This window comes from Rhipicephalus microplus, unplaced genomic scaffold (assembly GCF_043290135.1).
Source record: "Rhipicephalus microplus isolate Deutch F79 unplaced genomic scaffold, USDA_Rmic scaffold_15, whole genome shotgun sequence".
Classification (NCBI taxonomy): Eukaryota; Metazoa; Arthropoda; class Arachnida; order Ixodida; family Ixodidae; genus Rhipicephalus; species Rhipicephalus microplus.
Window position 1 is genome coordinate 29701947 of NW_027464588.1, and position 20328 is coordinate 29722274.

The following is a 20328-nucleotide window of genomic DNA, read 5'->3' on the forward strand; positions in this document are numbered from 1 at the left end:
CTATTTCTGTAAAGAGAAAACATTATGACAGAGGAGTTAGGGGAAAAACAAGCTGACATCTGGCTTGGTATTGTGTATATTGTTTAAGCTGACATCTTTTAGCACTATTATTGAGTTGTTGCGTTGCATAATGTTGCGTTACATAAAATGTACAACAGACAACACTTTGGTTACCAAATAAATAGACAAATGAATAAATAAACATGCTAAAGCTCTTGGCTATACGGTGACGCAAAGAATTCGATGGTGAAAAATTGGCATTTTCCACGTATTTTAAAACCCAAATCCACATGCTTCGCATACGGACTCAAGATAATTGTGTTGTAATTACTTTATTGAATGCAATGCAACGAAGTGGGGGTAATGATATGTACAAGAGCAATCACATGCACATAAGTTAAGCAGCAAATGTGTTTCATGCAACCTGTTGTTTACGATTGGGTAACAATACCAACAGCAACATGGATATTAGTAACTCTAAAAGAAATAAGATGAAATGAATTGCTGGTGCTCACGAGGATGGTAGCCCTTAAAATTGCTACATAAATCTACTTCAGCGGATGGTGGCTAACTCTAATTAAAGCTAACCCGACGTGCCGACTGTATCATAAGACTACATATGCAATGTTTATGAAATGGTATAAGTTTTGTAATTGTATGCCTTTTCCAGAATGTCACAAGGCGTTGAACTCTACTCCAACCTTTGTTGTGGCTCTGTTCTCTCGAATGATCGCATAATGTGGCATAAAGTAGAAAAGTGCATTTCGCTGTTCTGATGACTTTGCGACTTCTAAAGCCATATACTCTGACTTAGCTTTTTCGTAGCGATGCAGCACGTCCTTACTTTTCTGCAGCCTTTTTGTCATTTGCTGTAGTCTTTTTATCGCATTTTCCTTGTTGTTTTCCAAGTTTATGTCCTGTTCCATGGCAAGCTGACTTGATAGCGACCGTTTTGTTGTACAATCTGGCGCTCGAATCCTCCGGCCACTTCGTTTCCTGTGTTATCCAAACTATTTCTTGTGATCCCCATTGACTGCAGGTTCCAAATCTTCCGTAGCCTTCGCTGGAGTTTTGTCTCTACAGCTTCAACCTTCAGAACCATGACTGCTTGATTATGTGTTAGTTTGCCTCGCTATGCTCTGACTGCCCTTGCAGCACCCATCCCAGTACAGTTTCTACAGCTACCAGTCTGTCCTCGATTCTTAAATTTCTACCTGTAAAGAATTCCCAATAATAGTATGGGCCGATCAGCAGTTCTACAGAATCTGTTGCAGTCGTCTCTGTGCTGTGATCTGCCACTTGCATCTTTAGCTGTTTCATTTTCTTGCTGAGTTTCTGTCTTGAAGTGGGCATACAACTGTGCGAGATAACGTCGACTTGTAACGATTCAATAACTATTGTCCTTCTTGTTTCTCGTGATCGTACAGTCACTTGCACCATGTTCGTTAGTTTCACCTTTTCGTCTCCTCCAAATGAACCACTCGTCAGCCTTTCCTGTCGGAACACCTTCGCACATATTTCTTTCGGTAATTCCGTTTCCGTAAATGAACGTTGAATTCCGCTGTCTAATAGAAAACGATAATGTGGGCCATATGTTTCTCCTTCTACGCATGCCACAGTTATCTGCAAAAGCACAAAATTATGCTTGATATTTTTGGTCGCATGTATTGTAGACGTCATCGCTTCGACTTGTGCTGTTGAAACTAGCTCTGCCCTTGTTTTCTGCCTCGCAGTTCACAACACTGACGTTGCATGCCGTCCCTTGAATTGCTTGCATTTTACTTGGGCCTTGCAAATGCTTGCAGTGTGGTTTGGTCACGTGCATCTGAAGCATGCTCTATTTTCGCTAAGCATAGCTTTCTTTTCCTCCGTTTGAATGGTCCGGCAACAGTTTTTGGTTGCGTGTGTTTTCTGCTTGCAGAATAAGCATATTCTATCCACTGAGCTATAGAAGCTTGAAGTTGTGCGCATCTGTCGGCCGTTCTCTCTTGATTTTGCAGTTATCCTCTTTTGTTCACGTTATATTTCTTCACGAAAAGCCACTTGCTCTATTGATAATATAAGCCTGTTCAGCTTTTCCTCGCTCGCTTTTCCAGTTGGGTTGCTTTCCTCGCCGTTTTCTGAATCTGAGCTGTTTTTCGTAGCCTCTTTGGAATTGAACTGCATTGATAATTCTGGTGAAATAACTTATTTTTAATACTGGAAAACAACATCGACGCATAGGTCTCGGTTTCCACTTTTAGGGACTTGAGTGCCAATACATTAACTTGCACTCTCTGTATGTCATCGGTATCTTGAGCAGACCTGACTTTCTCCAAACTCACGAGATCATTCATGTGCATCGCAATAGAATGTTCGCGATTGCCGGAAGTTTTTGCAGTAATTTGATTGCGTCGTCATAATTTTCCTCTGCCGAATACTGAAGTCCTTCAATAGCAGCTGCCGCTTTTCTGGTAACCGATGCTAAAAAGTAATTGAACTTCCGTCCCTTGCTCATGTTGGTCTCAGGTGAACTGCCGACTCGTACTGAGCCCAAAAGCGGTTCCACTCCAAAAGTTTCCCCCGAACTTAACCATTTCAAGCTTTTGTAGCTTAACTAGTTCCGTCGCTTCTTTTTCTGTACTTGATGGCATCACCTGCCTTGTCCTACTGTTTCAACCCGATTGTGCAGGCTGTCGAAGTCTGAATTCTATTGCATACAAGGTCATCGTTAATTTCACGTCGTACCCTATGACGCTTTCGAATTCAACTTCGGCATTGTCTTCTGTCAGAAACGTTTCTATTCGCTCGTTTACGCCTTTGAGACAGTCGCTTATTCCTTTAATCTGCGCTAGCGTTGTAAGCAGCTGCTTCCGGTAAGCTCCATGATTGTTTTGCTGCTCGGCTGCGTTAATCAGTTGCGTGATCTGAAACCAAAGCACTTTCCTTTTATTCGTTATCACTCCCTTGCTCATATTTAGGTGGTTAACAATGACTCCTTACTTGCCATTTGTTCTTTCAGATGTTCGCACTGTCCACCGTGGTCTTGTTGCTTAATCCAGGTTGACCCTCTGCTCCTCCGCCATTTTATTCGCTGCTGCTCCGTGGCAGGTTGACCTTTCTACCAGTGAGGAGGTAGTATCCTGGTTCATGGCACCATTATTAACACGATCGAGAGCAGGGGCTCCTTCGAACGTATATGATTTATTAGAAGAAGTAAAAAGAAGTAAAGTAACACGTGCTCGCTCCAGGCAGCAGTCTTCTTTCTTCTTGCTGTGGCGTTTGATTGTCATATTTTCTACCCACCCGCGAGTATACACGCCTTGGTCTCTGAGAAACTCTTGCACGTGGACGCTCATTCCCGTTCACCTCTAGCATCGGTCATGGCTTCACCGTCCGTTTGCTGTCGCCAGTCAGCGTAAACGAACGCAAAGACACGTGGGTACCTACTTCACTTTCTAGCAGATCCACCAGCTAAGCCCGCTTCCAGAACTCTTCGTCGTCAAGCGCCTCATTTCGCCAACCTATATAGTCTCTTCTATCGGCGGAATTACGCACATAATGTTCTGAGGTGGTCACTTTTGATACTTCGCCACATGTGCACGCAAATATACGCTGCTTTCCGCAACAGCCCACAAAACGCCCACGCTGGCGTTCTGAAGACGTATACAACCACTTGTGCAATAGATACTATGGGAGCGGAATGCATCCATATGTGTACAAGTATATTCGCGCTTGTACTGCTTCTCAGCAAATAAAGGCTCCCTTTCAACGAGCAGGCGGTACGCTTCAACCTCTCTCGTGTCCCGTCGTGTCCATGTAACCGCGTTGGCATTTATTTACACGGCCCGCTTCCCCCGACCATTTCCACTTCTGCGAACCAATAGATATTTGTCGGCGTAGACCACTTTATGGGTTATGCAGAGTTGGCAGCTTTTCCCACAGCCACAGCCAGAAATGATGCTTTTTCAATCTCGCGCAACTTAGTCCTACGCCACAGCACTCCCTACACACTTCTCAGCGCCATAGGACGTGTTTTCCTATCCGAATCCGTCGAAGCATTGCTCGTTCAGAGTAACACCGTTCATCACAAGACGACCGCATATCATCTGAAAACCAATGGTCTAACCGAACAACTTAATCACACTCTCAGTGATATTCTGAGGATGTACGCCACATCTGACCAAGTGAATTGGGACGCCATCCTTGCTTTCGTCACGTAGGCGTACAGCACTGGAGCACAAGCGAGCACGGGATTATCAGCTTCCTTTCATCTATACGAACACAAGACATCATGCACGCTAGTCACCATATTTTCTTACATACCTGACGCCTGTGACTACAGTTCGATTTCCGACATTGCGAGTTACGCCGAAAACTGTCTACAGTTGGGTCGTTCCTTTACGAGCGAAGACCAACGTCATGAGGAGCTTAGGCGTCCCGGCTACCGACTTCTTGCGACTTTCAAGAATGGTGCCTTCGTTTAGCTGTGGGTCCCACTAAATGCTCATTTGCTGTCGTCCATGTTATGGACCCGTTGTCACGGCTGCTACCGCACTCTTTCTCAGAATCCTCCTGTCGATTACAAGGTCGAGCCCTAGACACCATGCCACAACTTGTGTCGTCGTGGCCGAGAAATCACCCACGTATCTGGCATCAAGACTTATTACGACCCGACTATACAACCAACGCCTTAAGTGACCAGGATAGCTCCTCGTCTCAGAGAGCCAATTCAACAAAAAAGGCTCCCACGAATCACGCGAGAAAGCAAGAAAGCACCAGCGTCAGTAGCAGCCAAAGGCTCGAGCTCGCGCTTGCTCGGATTTTGGCTGCGTGACAACCGCCACTCTTCGACGCTCTACCTTTAACGTTCATTGAGGTTCCACGACGTCTAGTGTCAAAAAAAACACGTCACAAGATAGATAGATAAGATAGATAAGATAGGTAGATAGATTGATAGATAGATAGATATATATATATATATAGATAGATGGATAGATAGAAAGATGGATAGATGGATAGATAGATAGATATTTAGATAGATAGATAGATAGATAGATAGATAGATAGATAGGCGAGAAAACTGCTTTCAGCACGAAAAAAATGCTTTACAGTTGGAAAACAGAAGCAAATAAAATGTGAACTTGGGCTATCTGAGTGGCAGTCGACGTAGGCGGCTACACAGATAAAAGATAGGTAGAAAGCTTGCAGTGGGCAAAGAAATGTCTCGCAATTTAAATTATGACAAAAAGAGAAAATTATGACAATAGAGCAACGCACCTCTATTGGCGCATTCCATTTAGTTTTAGGAACACTAGTGTCCAATGCAATTTGTGGATATAGTGGCCGCGTAGCTGGCGTGTCACTTTTCTGCATGTTCCTCAATTCGTCCAAATATCATGGGAATGGTTTCAAGTATTACGCTAGGAAGGGCTTCAGCCTTGTTGGCGGCAAGTACCAGAGTTACCGAAAATAGAAAAAGACGAAATACAATACTTGATTAAGTAATAGTGAGTATGTGTAAATAAAGCGCTATAATAATTAAGGCTATGTGCTTTAGAAACCTCTTGTATATATTAGTGTTGTTAATTCAAGCGCTACAGTTGTATTGAAAAAGTCTTACGCTCACAATGTTATTTTAAAATTTCGCTACTGCATGTAGTGCATCAGTTACTGTGTCATGTCCAGAATGCCGGTGATTTTTCATGCTTTATTGACGCTGGAGAAACGAAGGCCTACAAACTCGATTCGATAATTGTGCCTTTTATGGAGGACAATGCAGTTTCTTTTTTTGGACTGCGTATGACTTCGTGTTCGCGCGTGTGTCATGTGATGTGCTTTCTTTGTTTCTCTTTCCTCGCGCTTCCACCATTTCAATTCCGTTCCCAGTGTAGGGTAGCAACCTAGCTATCCTGGACTAGTAAACTGACTACCTTTCTTTCTGTACAATGCATCCTCTCTTCTTCTGAGTTATTAAAGGATACTTAGGAGGTAAAATGCGTTAAAGTTGGTCATGTAACCCCATTTGCTCATTCGGGAAAACCAAAATGGCTTGTCTTCGTGAGAGGTTTCTAGCTTACTAAGCATCCATCGAGAGCTGGAGAGGGTGTCTTTACGATCGGGGAAGTTTAAGAATGTGATAGCAGAAAAAAACTAATTTTTTAAGTGCCCATCAAAAACAAAATACATATATATGAAAGGCAATCACTCGCCTAGTAATATTTATCAAGTTCACGCGTAAGCACATTGATTGCTTATTAGCGCATCTCCTTGATTCTTCCTTTATTCTCTTGATATTCATCTTGTCCATTCAACCATTGGAGTATAGTTCTCCAGAAATTTTTTCTGGTTAGAATGCCTGCCTTCTCCCATCTTGTTTTATCACTACATTACTTCAAATAAAAAGACTGTAATAAATGTCTTGGCACAGCAGATTAGGTATATAGATATCGTTTTTCCAGGTGTTAGAGGAGCAGTTTGAGGTTGAATATAATTAACTTCTAATTTAAGCAGGTTTGAAATTATTAAGGGAATGCCCCTAGCTTTATGAACCATACGCTTTATTTGCTATATTTTTCAACAGGAATGCATAAGCCCTTTCTGTAATAAAATATCTGAGTGCGTCTGTACGTTACCTTCATATCAGCTGAAGGCTTCGCAAAAACTCTTATATATATATATATATATATATATATATATATATATATATATATATATATATATGTGTATATATATATATATGTATATATATATATAGATATATATATGTACGTATATATATATATATATATATATATGCTTTCACTCTGCAATAATCACAAGCTTTTTGGCACAACGCCTCATGGAATAAAACAGCCATCAAGAAATAACTATTTTCACGACACGTCTTCACGTGGTTTTACGCAATCTAGACGTCTTGCTATCTAGGCTCTAGGCTTTCAGTAGCACCGAAACGATGACTGAGGCGTACGAATGTGGCATTTAATGCTTGCTGGCACAGTGCTTCTCTCGTGCTAGTGCAGCTCCATGTGTTCCATGCAGAAAGATAGTTTTTACCCAAGTACAAAAAATACTGGAAAAAGGCACAGTTTTGACTGCAGAACAAAGGTACATGTTATCAACAGCACACTCGAAAGATGACGTATTACGTTGTTAACGCCATGCTCTTCAGAAAGCCATATTTACCCATTTGAACGAAAGACTAGAAAATTAAATTGTGGGCCTGACAAATAAATAGTGACTCTAGCACCAAAAAAATTTGGCAATCGTAAACTGCTGTTACATATTATTAAGCTAAGAGTATTGATTATAGTGTAGTGTGTGTGAATTGTTTAGATGGACATCTGCCATATCAATCAGGGTCCTTTGTTGAAAGCTTTTGTTTGCAATTTGTTGTCGCTGTGGCAGTCGCAAGTTCAAATATATGAAAAGCGCTTTCTAATAAACCTGCCACAGTGACTGAGTCTGTTGCAGTGGTCGTTTGCTGACCCGTAATGCGCTCTTTTTTATTTTAACTGCGGCGCTCACAATTTCATGGAGAAGAAATACTGGAGGTTCATATACATCATTTCTTACAATATAAAGACCCTCCCCTCACCTCCCGTATGACATTACACAGAGCCATCCACTAAGGCGTCGCACTTAGCATGAACCACTTTTTGATGTTTGAAGACCTACGATTGATTGTAAGGTCTTAAAAAACGTTTGAAGGCCGAACCACTGAGTTTTAGGTAAGCTTTCGCGATGACGCGATCTTACCAATTGCAGCATCAAACACCAAAAAAGAGAATTTTCCTAGGAATCCGTCCATGCCTTCGCCTGCAAGAGGTGTAGCACAGAGGAAACACGAATTCAAAAACATCAGTATATTTATTATGGCACTTGCAATCAACAGAAAACAATACTGCATTTCCGTTCATTTCGACATATTTCCAGGTGACGGATATGTGCGACACGAAAAGAGTTGAACTGTTTCTCGCAAGGAATGCTTATATTTTCGTCGTTTACAGTTAAATTTAAAGAAACGTTTTTGTTCGAGGTATGTAACCAACTCTGTGGTTCTTATTTTTTGTGTGGCTATTATCACTATTACAGAAATAATGTCAAATTGTCTGCAATGCATTTTCTTTAAATGCTAAGTTTTAGACGCAAGGGCACGTAAATGCATTCTTTGGTGGTGACACTTTTGTTGTGTGAGCTCGTAGACTTACAGCGCAGTACTTTTTTTAAGATTTTCATTTCACTGGCCTGATTTCTCCAAACAAGCATATTATCAGCAAATTTTTTTATTCAACGGCCATGCGAATGATACACAGTAAAAATTTTCACACCCGTATGGGTGTAAAAAGGGTGTTTTACAGATTTGCACCCTTTTCAAATGGATGTAACACTTTTTTCTTTGCTGGTGCACCCTCAGAGAAGGGTGTAACTGGCAAAAGGGTGTTAATTTGCCGTTCGTGCGTGTGTTGAAGAACAGAATGGTGTACACCTATATTTGTTGGAATAAAGTTGTCATATGATCACGTCTCAAAGTTGTCATATGATCATCAGAGATGCCGTACTAAAGGTCTCCGAAAATATAAACCACCTGGGTTTACTCAAGGTGCACCTAAGTCTAACTACACAGGTCTCACACTATTTCTCGTCCATTAAAAATGTGGCCGCCGTGAACGGCCGGGATTTAATCCTGCGACTTGCGGGTCAACAGTTCAGCACCATGGGCACCAGACTGCCGGCGCGGGAGTGCACGTGCAAGAATCAAGCTGCATCCATGCTTGCAAATAAAATACCACGCATAGCCCAAGGAATGCCTTTCCTATAGGATAACATATCGTAGGGATGAAAAAAATCAAGGAAATGATTGAGGCATTGGCAAAATTTTACAGAACACTCGAAGAATAATTGATAAAATGTAAAAGAGACTATCTTCTCGCACTGTTTGATTCGACATGCTTTGCCACTTTATAACGTCCACATTATATGTGAATGAAAGAATGGGCTTTCACGAGCTACGGACAGCACATAGTAATGTGTAGAAGCAAATAGAAAAATAGCTTGAATTTATTACAAAAACCCTTGCTCGGTCGAAAGCTGTTCGAGTGGAAGTCGTTTTCACAACATTATCGAAGACGACACGTGCTTGGTCGAAAAAGAAAACAATGCACAGTATACATTCTGCAACCATACGGGAGCACGAGAAGTGATTCGCGCCGCCACGCCCACGCACACGCATATATATATATATATATATATATATATATATATATATATATATATATCATCAGTCTGACTCCGTCCACTGCAGGACAAAGGCCTCTCCCATGTTCCGCCATTTAACCCGGTCCTGTGCTTGCTGCTGCCAATTTATACCCGCAAACTTCTTAATCTCATGTGCCCACCTAACCTTCTGTTTCCCCCCTAGGGTGATATATATATATATATATATATATATATATATATATATATATATATATATTGTTACGTACAATCCTAATGGTGTACGAATAACTGTTTATTGGGGCGAACTTGTGCCCGAAAAGTAGCGGCTTCTCTAACAGGCGATCAGCAAAAAAGGATCAATCTCCGAGAAAAAAACCCTCGAGCGGTGGCCCACTTCTTTTTCATCAAAATCCCGTGCTGAGGAAGCGCGCACCGTCACGGTCTTTTCTTGTTTGATTATCAATCCGCTGATCTCTTGGGGGGCGCACGAACTAGCGCGCGTAGTTTGAATACTGCGTTTGCCTTGCGTCATTATCCCTCCTCCGAGAACGCATCGTCCCAATGCGTAAAAGCAGTGTTGCTGAGATGGTCTGAATGAGTGATTTCCAATGGAGAAATAGGTATTCCTCATAATCGGGGTTTGTATAGTTCGATGTTCATTGCCTGTCATAGTATGGCTTCATTCTGACTACATGCACGATTTCTGTGCTCCTTCGGCATCTTGATGAGCTCACTCGTCCTTCTGGTGACACCTCGTAGTTCAAGGAGCTGACGCGACGAAGGACTCGGTAAGGGCCGAAATAGCGGCGCATGAGCTTTTCGGAAAGGCCAGGCGTCCACACAGGAGTCCAAATGCAAACTACGTCGCCTGGTGCGTAGTCGACTCCTCTCCGACGAAGGTTGTAACGGTTTGCATCCACGCGTTGTTGTTGTTTTGTGTGATGTCGCGCCAACTGCCGTGCTTCTTCGGCTCGCTGAATGAATTCGCTAATGTCAGGCTTGTGCTCTGTATTGTCGCCTACAGGCAGCATTGCATCTAATGGTGCGGTAACTACTCGACCGTAGACTAGCAGGAATGGCGTCACTTTAGTAGTCTCCTGCACAGCAGTATTGTAAGCGAAAGTGGCGTACGGCAGTATCTTGTCCCACGCACGGTGCTTCAAGTCAACGTAAATGAACAACATATCGGTTAAAGTTCTGTTGAGTCGCTCGGTTAGCCCACTGGTTTGGGGGTGGTAAGCCGTTGTTTTCCTATGACTTGTGTGGGTAAGTTTCATAATGAACTGCGTAAGATTGGCTATGAATGCAGTTCCTCGATCGGTGATAACCACCTTTGGGACACCATGCCGTAGTACAATGTTATTGACGAAAAATTCAGCTACTTCTATAGCCGTGCCCCTGGTGAGAGAGGCTGTCTCGGCATACTGGGTTAAGTAGTCTGTCGCCACCACTATCTTTCGGTTGCCCATTGATGACGTAGGAAATGAACCAAGTAGATCCATTCCTACTTGTTCGAACGGAGATGCAGGTGGTTCGATTGGTTGGAGAAATCCTGCAGGTTTCAATGGAGGCGTTTTGCGTCTCTGGCAATCTCTACATGTCCTTACATAATGCTGTACAGCATCCAGTAACTTTGGCCAGTAGTATTTTGTGCGGATGCGAGCCAATGTTCTACTCACTCCGAGGTGTCCTGCTGCTGGGTCATCGTAGCAGGCTTCCAGGATTTCGGGTCGCAAGGCCGAAGGAACGACGAGTAGGAATTTCTCCTTGCTGTGCTCGAAGTTTCTCTTGTATAAAACGTTGTTTCTCATGAGGTACGAGGACAATCCCCAGACGACAACTTGAGGAACACGCACGGGTTGCCCTTCCAGATGCTTGATCAGTTTAAGCAACTTCGTGTCAGATCGCTAATATTCAGTCATGTCTGCGGTGCTGACGGCCCCAAGAAACGGAAAGTCGTCTCCATCTTCCCCAGGTGCAGATTCTATTGGTGCGCGTGACAGGCTATCAGCATCGCTGTGCTTGCGAACCGACTTGTATACGACTGTTATGTCGTATTCTTGCAACCTGAGGCTCAATCTAGCAATTCGCCCAGAAGGGTCCTTTAGGCCTGCGAGCCAGCACAACGAGTGATGGTCGCTCACTGCTCGAAATGGTCTACCATATAAGTACGGTCGGAATTTCTGTATGGCCCATATTACCGCCAGACATTCTTTTTCCGTCGCCGAATAATTTATTTCAGCTCTCGAAAGAGTGCGACTAGCATATGCGACCACTTTTTCCTCTCCGTTTTGCAGCTGCACAAGGACGGCGCTTAGTCCCAAATTGCTTGCGTCCGTGTGAATCTCTGTTTCGGCTTCTTCGTGGAAATGTGCCAGGACGGGGTGGTGTAGGAGTTGCTGTCGTAGCTCATTGAACACCTCTTCTTGCTCGCTTGTCCAGGTGAAAGTCATGTCTTCTTTCGTCAGTCGGGTTAGTGGCTCCGCAATCTTCGAAAAATCTTTAACGAATCTTCTGTAATAGGCACAAAGTCTTAAGAATCGTCTCACAGCCCTTTTATCTGTCGGTCTAGGAAACTTTTCTACAGCTGCTGTCTTTTCGGGGTCAGGTCGAATGCCTTCAGAGCTAACCACATGACCGAGGAAAAGCAGTTCATGAAAGCCAAAATGGCACTTTTGTGGTTTTATCGTCAGCCCTGCTGAACTAATCGCTTCGAGCACAGTCCGTAGTCGTTCCACGTGCTGATCGAAGGTGGCCGGAAAGATCACGACGTCATCGAGATAAACAAGGCAGGACTGCCATTTTAACCCGGACAGCACAGTATCCATCATTCGCTGAAATGTGGCGGGTGCGGAACACAGGCCAAATGGGAGTACCTTAACTCGTATAACCCATCTGGGGTCACGTAAGCAGTTTTCTCGCGATCTCGTTCGTCTACCTCTATCTGCCAGTATCCGCTCTTGAGGTCTAGAGAGGAAAAGAATTTCGCGTCTCGTAGTCTGTCAAGGGTGTCATCGATCCTTGGAAGGGGCTAGACATCCCGCTTTGTGACGACGTTCAATTTTGGTAGTCAACGCAGAAGCGCAAGGTCTAGTCCTTTTTCTTTACCAGTACTACAGGTGAGGCCCATGGGCTGGCCGACGGTTGAATTACGTCGTCCCTGAGCATTTCTTCAACTTGGCCTCTGATGACTTCTCTCTCTTTTGGTGACACTCGGTACGGGTGCTGGCAAATATGTCTAACAGATTGATTGATTATGATGCGGTGTTTGATGATTGATGTTCTTCGCACTTTCAAAGACGTGGAGAAACATGAGGCGTACTCCCGTATAAGGCTCGCGATTTTTTGTTTATGGTCCGGTGATAGGGCTGCTTCGATGTGGATAGATGCGAGTATGGAATCTATACCGTCAGGGTACAGTGGTGCAGTCTCGGAAGAATTCAAATCCCTAATCGGAACGTAATCGTGCAAGTGACCAACAACAGTTCCCTTCGCAAGGTGCTGCACCTCATTTCGGAAATTTGTCAGGAAGACACTCGTACACCCATCACGCAGTCATACAATACCTCTTGCTGCACAGATCCCTTTCTCGAGTAATAGCCCAGTATTGCTTTCTGCCATTCTTTCATAGTCGTTGTACACATTGCTTTTTACGGTGACAACGATGATGGATCTTGCAGGTACTGTTACATCATCACCTGCAATCTGGAGCGCATCGAATCGTTTTTCACTCTCGAATGTCGCGATGGCGTGTTTCGTCGAGAACGAGACGCACGTTTCCTGCAAGTTTATCACTGTGCCATTTGCCTTCAAAAAGTCCATTCCGATAATTAGATCTCTTGAACACTCTGACAGGACAATGAAGCTGGCGACGTAGGTGAAGCCACGTATTCCAACTCTAGAGGTACACATGCCTGTCGGATCGATAAGGTGTCCCCCGGCGATTCGCCCTTGTGGTCCTATCCAAGGGGTCAGCACTTTTTTCAGCGTTCTGGCAAGTCCCCTGCTCATGACGGAATAGTCGGCGCCTGTGTCTACTAAAGCATTCGTTTCGTAGCCGTCTATAATTACCGACAAATCAAAAGGGACGTTACCATTTCCGCACGTAGTCTCGTGTCCATCATCACATTTCGAAATCGGCACTGGAGGTTGTTTTCTTGCGTCGGCAGCGGCCTTACCTCCCCAGGTCGCCGATTCTAGTTTTCCCGAAGCGGGCTTTGGGGAAGTCGCCTCGGAGAATATGAAGATGGGCGCGGACTTGGTGACCGGTACCTCAGTGGCGCTGTCGACCGAGACTGATGCTGCTGCGAGGAGTTAGCACCTTGACGCGTTGACAAGTACTCCTCGATTTCAAAAGGTCGCTTCCCATTTTGTGGACAGGCAGCGTTTACGGGAAAACCCCGAAGTTCAGCTCGGCGATATGCACACATCCGGTAAAGATGGCCAGCTTCGCCGCAGTGATAACAAAGCGGAATTCGATCAGGAGTACGCCATATATCATCTTTTCGGATCCTAGTCTCGGTTGGGGATGGCGTAAATCGAAGTTTCGGCAGATGCGTGCTTGCTGCGGCAAAATAAGGTCCAGGGCCGGCGAAAAGAGGTCCAGGGGCGAGGAAATGAGGTACAGGGGTGTTTCTCAGTACCTCGGCGTACGAGACTTCGGGCTGCATCGAAACCGACGCTTGAACAGGCTGGGCTTGTGGCTGCTGCTCACGGACTGCCTGTCTCACCTCCTCCCGAACAACTTCCGCTAATGACGAGACCGTTGAGGGGTTGCCGTTTAGCTTCTGGAGCTCTTCTCGATCCACCGACCGAATGAGCTCTCGTAATACGTCGATGCCATTCCCGAAGACTGCTGACACCGCGTCTACGGATGCGACGTTAACATCTCGATTGTAGTGCTCGCTCGCTGTTGCAGAGTCTTTTCAACCGCTGTCGCCTCGGTGCGAAATTCAGTGACGTTCCGCGGGGGACATCGGAGCAAAGCAGCAAAAATCTCCTGCTTCACCCCACGCATCAGGTGCCGAAGTTTCTTGTCCTCGCTCATATTCTGATCAGACCAGCAGAATAACCGGCACATGTCTTCCACACACATTGTGACGCTTTCATTGTTGCGCTGGTTTCTTGCTTGCAAGGCAGCTTCAGCTTTTTCCTTGCGGTCTGTACTCGGGTATGTGGCCAGTAGCTCCCGTCGGAAATCATCCCACGATCGAATGGTACCTTCATGGTTTTGAAACCACGTTCGTGCGCTGTCCTGCATTGCGAAATAAACTCGGCGGAGCTTCCGTTCTTCGGTCCATCCGTTGCAGTTGGCGACGCGCTCAAAACCCTCCAGCCAATCCTCGGCGTCTTCATGAGGATCGCCATGGAAAGGGTCCGGCGTCCCTGGGTCATCGACAACGACGTGCGTGGCAGCGACTGGAGGCGAAACGGCGTGTGCGGCAGCTGTTGGAGACGACATTTCGGTACTCTCACCGGAGACAGCTTGAGATACTCTGGACTCTGGTTGCAGGGGAAATTCCGGCGGCTCACCACGTAGACGACGGCTGGAGCGCTGATGAACTGGCGTGAGCTCAGTTGGTTCGACTGCTCGTGGTTCCGGGCTGCTTCCTCGAAGTCCAACTGGGTTTGGGATCATTACCCCGCACCTCCACCAGAATTGTTACGTAGAATCAAAATGGTGTACGAATAACTGTTTATTGGGGCAAACGTGTGCCCAAAAAGTAGCGGCCTCTCTAACAGGCGATCAGCAAACAGGGATCAATCTCCGAGAAAAAACCCTCGAGCGGTGGCCCACTTTCTTTTCATCAAAATACCGTGCTGAGGAAGCGCGCACCGTCACGGCCTTTTCTTGTTTGATCATCAAGCCGCTGATCTCTTGGGGGGCGCACGAACTAGCGCGCGAAGTTTGAATACTGCGTTTGCCTTACGTGACTATATATATATATATATATATATATATACATATATATATTGTGGGGCACTGCGGCCCACGCCGTAAAATTTGTATTTGCTATCTATTCTGTTTGACATCCCTTCGTGGGGAGGGTGCAGGTGGTGTATGAGAAGATCAGTGGGGGCCCCTGCAACCCCCGTCGAGTTACAGTGCCCCCTCTCTATTTCTCTATGTACCTATAGGGATTTACATTGCCCCCTAAATGACCAAGGGCCGCCCCCGCCCCCCTTCCCCCGTGGTGGGCACGCCTATGCATAGGCACCATCAAACATTGCAATGAAATTTTGTGTGTAAATGTGTGCGTCAACAATAGTTCATTTTGAATTCAAGAATGTGAGTGTTTTAGGTGCTTATTACCGCTGTTGTTCAATTGTTAAACATGCATTGTATCTGCAAGCGTTTCAAACTTCGCGCGCTTAAGTCATACATTAATTTCATTTGTTCATGGAGATAAAATTATTTTGCCCCCTTCGTTTTTGTTATATATATTTACGTTTACTTTTTGCACTTAAATGCATCACTAAAGCATTTTATTGCGCCATTGTACGTCTGCGGAGCTGAAACCACGATACTTGTTTGGGCGTGCTTGCTCGCTGGTCGGGCGCTGCAGCTGGTCGGTTAAGCATCGTTTTTTTTAAGTGTGAATACACTTTATAAGCGACCCGAAACCATCCACCGCCGTCGGCGGCGTTCGCTGTCTTCTCTCTATCTTTAAAAGAAAGAGGACTTGGCGGGCCGCAGCGCGACGCTCTACCGAATAAGCCACAGACGCGACGCTGATATCGGTGTCAGTAACGCGCCTTATACCCCCTTCCCCTTCGCTCGCTCCTCCGCTCTCCTCGCTCGCTGCAGCTGCGCGCGCTCCCCTCTCTCTCGCGCGCCCACCTTCTCTCTCAGTCTCCCGTCGAGAGCGGGTCGTGCGATGGATGTCCCGGAGGCAACGCTACCATCAACAACGGATGCAGCACAACCGAATGCCAGCACTGCACCCGTCGTTGGAGGTGACGGTACCGCGGTGGTTTCGCCGACGTTGGAAGACAAGGCGGCGCTGCGAAGGGCTCGTGAGACCAAACATAAGCGGGAGAAGCGTGAAGCGGATGCCGAACTGCGTGCTCGCGAGGCCGAGTGCAAGCGGGCGAAGCGTGCAGCGGATGCCGAACTGCGCGCTCGCGAGGCCGAGGACAAGCGGGCGAAGCGTGCATAGGATGCCGAACTTCGCGCTCGCGAGGCCGAGGACAATCGGGCGAAGCGTGCAGCGGATGGTGAACTGCGCGCTCGCGAGGCCGAGATGAGGCGTCAGCATCGAGCCGCGAACGCGGCCCAAGAAGCGCAACGACAACGCAAGCGTCAGGCAGAGAAGGGCGATCAACCCCTCATAGCATCACCCCGTGCATTCGCACTTAACCATGTTCACCCTCGGGGAAATGCTTGGGATTTTCTCGTTTTGAGGTGTGCTTGCGCGCTGCGTTCGTGTTTTGTGTTCTGCCGGTGCTGCCTATTACGAAGATGAACTCTATTCAAGCGAGGACGTGTGACGTCGCATTTTGGAACACTCGCCAGGTACGTACCACATTCCTGCTGTCGGCGCTTTGTCAACACCGAGAGCGTGATAACGACGCCATGCTACGTTTTTCGTTAGATGTGGGCGATAAGTGAGGTTCTTTAACGTAGCGAACCTGTTTGTGTGTGTCATTTCATCAGGATGAAGGCGTTTTTGTGGGAAGTCAGGCGTGGGCGAGGTCTTTCTTTTGATTCAAGCATGCTTCGGTGTGTGAAGCACATGGCACGTGCGTGCGCAGTGGGAATTCGGCGGCAGATTTGTGCGAGTTGTGACGGCGCCCACCTCTCTCGGCAGTGGTGCTGGCAGGGAGCCCTGCTCGCGATGGACCAATATTGTGTTTAAATAATTGTTGGGCGACGACGGCGTTTGTTAGCCGTAAGCATTGATTACGCCTAAGGAGCGTAAGTTTGGATCTCTTAACTTGAGGATTTTTTTTTGCATGCCTGTTCATATTGTGTGCTACAGGAGTCAACGGGTTCATATGTTGTACGTCCAAAACAGTTTGAAAACAGTTTCATATGTTGTACGCCCTTTTTTAAAACTGCTATCAGAAATTGCTGCGGGTAGCTGAATGTATGCCGGTGTATGCATCCACGCCGGCACGCATCTTTGAACTACCGTGTTACTCGAGTTCGCGTGCAGCATGCTGCCTCGTCTTAGGTACGGCTCGCAAGGCTTGCACGTATGTACGCTTAGGTGTTTATGCAGCCCGTTTAGTCAAATCTGAGCTTACGTTATACACCCGCAACATAGGTTGTCTGAAGCGTTCGGAACCAATGAATTTTGAACCGTTCGTTAAACTTGAACTGTATTTCCGAACAAAATGTTCATGGCTTATTGTGGCCGAATAACTGTAGCTTAACTGTGCGAGCACTAATTCGATCAGTAGTTCATGCGGTAGAGCACATTTTATTTTATCCAGCTTGTTTTCGCTATGCTTAGATTTAATTATTTTGTGGTGGTTTATTAAATATTGTATGTGCCTCGCCCAAACTTTGTGTTCAAACTTTGCTAAGCACTTTTACTTGTACGAACAGTAAGAACAATTTAGACCATTACCTCCAATGGAATATAATAGCAGAATATAAGCTTATGCCCATCTGGTCTGAAACACACATGAAAACATTGAAAAACCACACACTGGCCACGAATAAAAGCACAGTCTTTGTCACTTGTGAATAGGGCTTTTGTGTGGGGGCCAAAACGTCATGCTTTCAATTAGGGTCAGCATGTTGTTTTGTCTTCACATCAGACGACAAGCTTAACTAAATTCTATAGACATGCGCTACAGTTATAGAAGAGATCTGTGGTGTTTGGAGAAACGAATATATCATTTACCGCTCGAACCTTGCAATAATGTTATACATCGTAGTATGCATACATAAGGCATGCACGTGTTGCTGTGAAAATGGAAAACTGGACAGTATGTTCATCTCACAATTATGAATATAGACTGCATGTTTCCAAGCTGTTGGCATTGATGCAATTACACAACTTCAGAAATCAGTCTCGTCAAACGTTTATTGTGTATTGCTAAATCGTGACCAATGCCTTCCAGTATTCTTGTTACTAGAGATTGTTGCATAAGCTTGCATGCTTCATTGGGATGGTAGTTAGCTCAAGATGGTTTCGTTGTATTAGCATTTCCACATTTTTTCCCATTATTTATTACACAGCTTGTAATGAGGGGTATGTTAGGGATGAGTGAGGAGCACTGCTTTTTAGCCACCTGGAATCATTGAATTAACAGCCATAATTTAGCAGTTGACAATAGTAATTTAGTGAAACCAATTTTTCATGTTATCGGCATAATCGTCCTAATGTTGCCAGCTGAAAAAAAGTTACATTAGTTGTGTTAAAACTGAAATTTGTAATAGAATTTTATGTGTTACCTCCAATAGATACTTGATCAAAGATACTTGATCGTCATGATCGCGCTGCCCTAATAATGATTTGGCATGTATACGCACTATGCCAGAGCGCTATTCAAGTATATTTTGTCACACATTTGTTATGTGGAAAATGCATATTCTTTCGTAAGGTTGCAGCTATGTTCGCCAAAAACATTGAAAATGTTTTTGTTGTAGCATGTCTGCTTTTCGTACATCCTACTCTTTTAAAACACAACGTTTCAGATAATTCTAAATTGAGTTCCAAATTATGATTTGCTAACAGACACATCAGTAAATTGTTTTTTGTTTCTCTCGCAGCCTACACATGCTCGTCGTAGGAAGAGAGTGTGGGAGACGTCTGGACTAGCCAATCATCAAGGCTGGCTCGTGGAAAATTTGACTGCCGGCGCACATCAGCGGCGGGTGGCTTCTGTTTCTTCTGAAAAACGAGCTGCACAGAGCCACCTGGTAGCTGTATTCAAGGAGGACAAAGGTTCAAGGTGTTCAAAGTTAACCCTTTTGTTTTTCCTTAAAAGAGAAGTCAGCGCTGTAAGTTATGTATGTAAAAGCCACCTCTGCTGATAGATATGTATCCAGGAGGATGCAATGTGAGAAAATAATTATCAGTGTCAGCGGTACCATTGTTTTAATCATCAACTTAATAGTGACCGCAGCAGGAGATCATGTATGTGTTAAATATTTGAGCCAGTCAGATTTCTACATATTGTGGTTCTACACATGTAAGAATTGTAGCATGCCTGTGCTCAGATATCCTGCTGGAAGTTTAGTTGCGGCTTGCATTATTATGTGTGCAGGACAGTGAGCACTAGCACAGTCTCTGATTTCATGCATTTTATCTGACCGTGGGTGGAAGGCATGGGCAAACATCAAAATGGTTACTCTTGCTATTTGCTGGCGATAGCAAGAACCGACTGCTCGTTCCGCTATGGAGTGATATTTTGCAGCACCTCACTGCCTTGCCTGCGTAATCACGAAAAGCAAAGTTAAACTGTAAACGGAATATCTAGGAGCATAAACATAATCAAAAAAGTTTTCAAAGTGGGACTGTGTAGAAACACGACTGCCTCCAATTTTTAATGCAAACATACCTGCTTATTTGCGTTACTAAAATGTCAATATTTTTGGTTGATTGGGCAGATGACAGCATTATTTTCTTAGTTTTTGTCCCCCTGAACACAATCTGCCAAGGTGTTTTTCTGTTTTTAAGGATAAAATTCAATGTAACTAGGCAGCGCATTTATGAATGTGTCAGTGCTACTTACTGAGCTCTTTATTAGATATCGTTTTTTCCAAATTTTACTGAGTGAGTGTCCCGCCAGACTCGCATGTCATGTTATTTGACGCCTTATGTGCAATTGGCCATTTAAAAACACTTTTTGTGTTGTGATAAAAAGTAGCACAATAATGGTTTTATCTTCAGTATAACCTTCACTGAATATTCTATTTTAATATATTTTTGTTACCTTAGTTATTTTATTGCCTTTGGGAAGTTCAATTCATAAGTGCAATCAAGTGTTTTCCCACTGTCGTACTTCATCATACCTAACTTTGCCAATACCAAACCATGTCGTATATTTTACAGTGATGCATACTCATGTTTACATTGTTAATGATAACTGATAGAAGGCATACTAGAATATTGTAACATGAGTCCTTGGATTGGGGGGGGGGGGGTTGAATGGTGAATTTTTCAGGTTTGT